This window comes from Clinocottus analis, unplaced genomic scaffold (genome assembly GCF_023055335.1).
Source record: "Clinocottus analis isolate CAN_PGR_092001 unplaced genomic scaffold, fCliAna1.0.p SCAF_38, whole genome shotgun sequence".
NCBI classification, from domain to species: domain Eukaryota; kingdom Metazoa; phylum Chordata; class Actinopteri; order Perciformes; family Cottidae; genus Clinocottus; species Clinocottus analis.
The window spans coordinates 794588-799587 of record NW_027176131.1 but is presented as its reverse complement, the minus strand read 5'-3'; the positions used below and the strand labels follow the sequence as shown (position 1 = coordinate 799587).

The window sequence follows — 5000 nt, the reverse complement described above, 5'->3', positions numbered from 1 at the left end:
ATGCAGCTGCACCGGGACCAGCATGCCGCTGCAGTGGGACCAGCATGCCGCTGCAGTGGGACCAGCATGCCGCTGCAGTGGGACCAGCATGCCGCTGCACCGGGACCAGCATGCCGCTGCACCGGGACCAGCATGCCGCTGCACCGGGACCAGCATGCCGCTGCAGTGGGACCAGCATGCCGCTGCACCGGGACCAGCATGCCGCTGCACCGGGACCAGCATGCAGCTGCAGTGGGACCAGCATGCAGCTGCAGTGGGACCAGCATGCCGCTGCAGTGGGACCAGCATGCCGCTGCAGTGGGACCAGCATGCCGCTGCACCGGGACCAGCATGCCGCTGCAGTGGGACCAGCATGCCGCTGCAGTGGGACCAGCATGCCGCTGCAGTGGGACCAGCATGCCGCTGCAGTGGGACCAGCATGCCGCTGCAGTGGGACCAGCATGCCGCTGCACCGGGACCAGCATGCCGCTGCACCGGGACCAGCATGCAGCTGCAGTGGGACCAGCATGCTGCTGCAGTGGGACCAGCATGCCGCTGCAGTGGGACCAGCATGCCGCTGCAGTGGGACCAGCACCAGCCAGCTGGTCGCTCTGCTCCTCCCACTGTGATGCTTCACGTCCACGAGTCCAGAGAGAAACGCTCGGGAGGCCGAGACGTCTCGACTGAACTCGTTCTAAAAATACCTCCACGCCACATCGCCGGTATTATAATTGTCTCGCTATCGACAGGAGATAAGAACACACACACACACACACACACACACACACACACACACACACACACACACACACACACACACACACACACACACACACACACACACCATCAAACAACAGAAGTGTCCGAGACGTTCAAGGGACAGGACATCTCCAACAGCTGTTTGATTAAAAGCACTTTGCATCGCTGTGAAAGCTCATTAGAAGCTCTTTTAGAGCGAGTTGCACTCCACTGAGCACCGGTCTCTAAATGTCCTACTTTCCCCTTCCTTCCTTCCTTCCTTCCCTCCCTCCTTCCCTCCTTCCTTCAGTGTTTCTCTGGGCCCACTCAACAACAGATGCAAATGAAGTGTAATTAGCTGCTAACTCTTCCCTCCTCTGATTCGTTCTCTGAATAATGGATGCAGGATAATAAGTGCTGGGATCCGCGGCGGCTGCACTCATTTCCCTGAGACGTCTTCATTTGGGGTTTTTATTTTGTATTGTGATGAAACGTCAGCGGTTCACAGCGGTGACAGTCGGGGAAAAACAAACAAAACACCCACCAGCCGGGTGTTGTCCTGCACGCAGGCGCAGCTGAACAACGCAGACGGAGAGCGACTCGCCGCTCTGAAGTCTGAGTGAACACAGACGCAGACGTGTACACAAACAAACAAACAAACAAACATAAACGCATCGCGGCGTCGCCGACAGCTTAATGTGACGCACGCCGGCTGGAAGAGCCGCCGTCTGCTGCTGAGAGGAGACTCCTGTTCATGTTCACACTGGTTTCTACTTTTAGAGATGGACCTAGTCTCCAGGCGTCTTTCCCCTGTTTGAGTCGTTGTAGGAACTTCAAATTAATTACAATACTTGTGTTTATTGTAAGTATTCGTTCAGCAAAGTCTTGGGAAGAAAATGTATATCTGCAAAAAAAAAAAATCCCTTTTGTAGCGCTTTAGAAAAGCTCCAGCAATGTAGACAATACAGGGCTAGGTGCTAGGTTTGCATCCGCGCTACTTGCTACATGCTACACGCTACTCACTACACGCTACACGCTACACACTACACACTACACACTACTCACTACACACTACTCACTACACACTACACACTACTCACTACACACTACACACTACACGCTACACACTACACACTACTCACTACACACTACTCACTACACACTACACACTACTCACTACACACTACACACTACTCACTACACACTACTCACTACTCACTACACACTACACACTACACACTACACACTACACACTACTCACTACATACTACTCACTACACACTACACACTACTCACTACTCACTACACACTACACACTACTCACTACACACTACTCACTACACACTACACACTACTCACTACTCACTACACACTACACACTACACACTACACTCCATCCCTCGACTGCAGTTTGACAAAGAGGAGAGCACAACGCTCCAGAGAGGAAACCAGCAGATGTGCAGCACTGGGTGTGTTAAGAGGACGAGATGCAGAGGAAGCTAGTTAGCATCGCTAACGTCTCAGAGGGAAACTGGTCTACACAAAAAGAAGCACCCTGAATATGTTGCAGGCAGCAGCAGCTGTCAACACTCAGCTCCGCTCTGACAGACGGACTCTTATGGCTGCGATGACTGCGGCGCGAGTCAGATGTTTAGGCACGTGCATAACACACACACACACACACACACACACACACACACACACACACACACACACACACACACTTGTGCTGCAATGTGTCAGGCTGAAGTCAGCCCCTCCTGGAATCACAGAAACTTGAACCACAGATTATCTCTAATCTTCACTCTGATTCTAAATCCTATTCACACGCCGCCTCTAGGACACAAAGTTTCAGACAATAATTCTCCTCACACCCCCAGTTCGTACGGCCTCCACTCATTTCCTTTCCTCGGCTCCTTTCCTTACGACCTACAGAGGAGGTGAGGAAGGGAATCGTGATCTTACACGTCTTAAGGCCGGAGGAGACGAGGAGGCACGGCGCGCTGGGAATGGAGAGAAAAGACACGACATGACCACCAGGTGTTAAAGCACACACACACACACACACACACACACACACACACACACACGCACACACACACACACACACACACATATTTACAGCTCAAGTGGCCATCGCCGTGTGACACGGACGCCTCCGTGTCACACGGAGGAGTCACGCGGCTGGTCGGCCTAACGCTAACGCTAATGCTAACGCTACCGCTATAAGTTCAAGTGGTGCCGATTAATCGAGCGGACCGAACGCACATTTAAACGCTCCGTCGATTTCCATCAGCCTCGTTTTATCTTTATCATCGTTACATCTCACACACACACACACACACACACACACACACACACACAGTAGCGACAGAATCCAACACACACCACCGGTGGTCCAAAATAACACGGAGAGACTCGGCCTCCTTTTTAGCAGGAATGCTGAGTGGTCATTCAGCTCCGAGTACGTGACCGACACACCCACACACCTACACGCACACCTACACACACACCTCCACACACACACACACACACACACACACACAGAATCCACCCACAGCTGAGCCCCGTTCTCTCTCTGTGGACAGCGTGGGAGTATTTCTGGGTGTTTTCTCCACTTCATTGTTTTAACGGCGCTTCATGGTGGAAAAAAATACGTTGAAACTCGCCCCAAATCCCTTTCTGCCCTCGACTTCACCGCGGCTAGCCGCCATGACTTCCTTCCTCTCCACCTATCTGCTTCCTCTCTTTATTCTCTCTCTTCCCTCCCTTCTGTGTCCTCTCTCCTGCAGGCGCGCTGGAGAATATCACTCACTTCTTGCACTTGTACCATGTGAGTGGGCTCTTTTCTGGTGGACACACACACACACACACACACACACACACACTATTTGTCAGGGTGCTATTTAAAGAGTCATTGTGCTCATAAAGATAAGCCCCGGCAGCCCGAGCGCCACAAAGCTCCCGATAAGGTACGCTCTCCTAAAAGTCGCAGCTGTAGAAATTGAATTTACGCCCGAAAACAAAATTGGAGACAACAATTGCTTGTGGGCGTCTCGGTTTAAAGGTTTTTTTTATAGAAAAATAGTCGGTGTTCCAGCTCTGATTGCTAAATAATCCTGTTAAGAAGCTGCAGTTGAAGTCAGAGTTTCCCTCGGCAGCAGCCGGGCTGCATGGGGCTCAGAAGAAACCTCCTGAAGTCCTTTCTGGAGGAGCAGTTTGAGGCTTGAGGTCTTTCCTCCATCAGAAGCTGCATGCAGCGCAGGAGGCGACAGATGGAGGAAGCAGCACAGAGATGGAGGACGAGCCCCACCACAGAGCACCAATACAAAGATTCATACTGAGAAAACCAGGATGAGGTGAGCCAGAGAGAGAGAGAGAACCAGACAGAGAACACAGAAAGGAAAACAGACAGCACCAGGTCAGCCGACAGGACGTTCTCATAAAACACAACACATGCACCGGAGAACCGACAGGAATATACGAGGAGCTGCAGTATATTCAGGAGCAGCCACACGGACCACGGACAACACGGACGTAGAACGTTCACATCGGCAGAGGAGGGAGTACCTATCTGAGGACTGTCACTGGGCCACACACTCGCACAGGGGGCGGGTCCCCGCCGGGCCGCCAACCAATGGGAACAAGAGAGGGAAGAGGATTCAGTGAAGAGGGGAACGGGGTGTGTGTGTGTGAGGGGGGGGGGGGGGGTCGTCAAAGGTTGAAGGATTCATTCGGGGTGTGTGTGTGTAAATCAGGGGTGTCAAACATACGGCCCGCGGGCTGGGTCCGGTCCAGCCCGCCGAATAACGGTTAAAATGACAGAAGATTTTTTTATTTTTTTTATTTTCCTCTCCTTTTTTTGGGTCGTAATTTATTTATTTTTTGGTCGTAATTTTTTTTTTTAATTTTTGGGGGTTCGGAATTTTATTTTCTTTTGGTACTAATATATATCTATATAATTATTTTTTTTTGGTCCGAATTTTTTTTTTTGGTTGTCATTTTTTTTTTTTTTTGGTCCTAATTTTTTTTTCTTGGTACTAATATATATTTATATAATTCTTTTTTTGGGGGGTCCTAATTTTTTTTTTTTTTTTTTGTGCGACAGAAATGGTTTTTCCACCGCTTGCTGACAGGATGTCGAGTCACAATATTGTTGTTTAGTGTATATTATCTAACCAGCTGCCATCGCTCTTCAGATGTCATGAAACCAACTTCTGTTTTCAAGGTTTCTAACGTGAAAGACATTTTGACTTTTAGCTCTGGATCTCGTCCGACCGCCT

At 50.4% G+C, this 5000-nt stretch overlaps 1 protein-coding gene across 9 annotated transcripts in view; it reads right to left on the bottom strand.

Moving 5' to 3' along the window:
- The window catches only part of LOC137799763 (pleckstrin homology domain-containing family A member 7-like), a 32890-nt gene that overhangs the window by 24116 nt on the left and 3774 nt on the right, over positions 1-5000 (bottom strand). Inside the window, exon 1 of one of the 9 annotated variants that reach the window (XM_068596580.1) lies at positions 4288-4683. The exons of the other annotated variants lie outside the window; for them this stretch is intronic. The gene's annotated coding sequence lies outside the window, so the exon portion shown is untranslated. Of the gene's footprint in view, positions 1-4287; positions 4684-5000 lie in introns of those variants that run through there. 9 annotated transcript variants of the gene reach the window in all.